The sequence below is a fragment of the Meleagris gallopavo genome, unplaced genomic scaffold (genome assembly GCF_000146605.3).
Source record: "Meleagris gallopavo isolate NT-WF06-2002-E0010 breed Aviagen turkey brand Nicholas breeding stock unplaced genomic scaffold, Turkey_5.1 ChrUn_random_7180001913455, whole genome shotgun sequence".
Classification (NCBI taxonomy): Eukaryota; Metazoa; Chordata; class Aves; order Galliformes; family Phasianidae; genus Meleagris; species Meleagris gallopavo.
The window spans coordinates 1-319 of NW_011176345.1; the positions used below are offsets into that span (position 1 = coordinate 1).

The following is a 319-nucleotide window of genomic DNA, read 5'->3' on the forward strand; positions in this document are numbered from 1 at the left end:
CAGCCGCGGCAGCCCGCTCCCCCTCAGCTCCACCCGCCCTTCCCGCGCTCCGAGCGGCGGTAAAACGGCGGCCGCGCGCAAAAGGTGAACTTCTTCCGCGCAGGCACCGCTGGGATTCGAACCCAGGATCTCCTGTTTACTAGACAGGCGCTTTAACCAACTAAGCCACGGCGCCGCCCGCGCACCCTTCTCGCCTCTGCCATCATGTCCTATATGGCCCGCATTGAGCAACGGGAGAAACGGGTTCGAATCCCCGGTGGGAAGACTCGAGTTTCACGTTCTGATCTTCTTTCCCCTTTCCCCCTCTCCCTTCCCCTCC

At 63.0% G+C, this 319-nt stretch overlaps 1 non-coding gene across 1 annotated transcript; it reads right to left on the bottom strand.

The window, feature by feature from the left end:
* Nucleotides 1-101: 101 nt before the first annotated feature.
* TRNAT-AGU lies at nucleotides 102-175 on the bottom strand. The gene has a single exon. It is a non-coding gene; the product is annotated as a tRNA-Thr (tRNA).
* Between the last annotated feature and the right edge of the window lie 144 nt (nucleotides 176-319).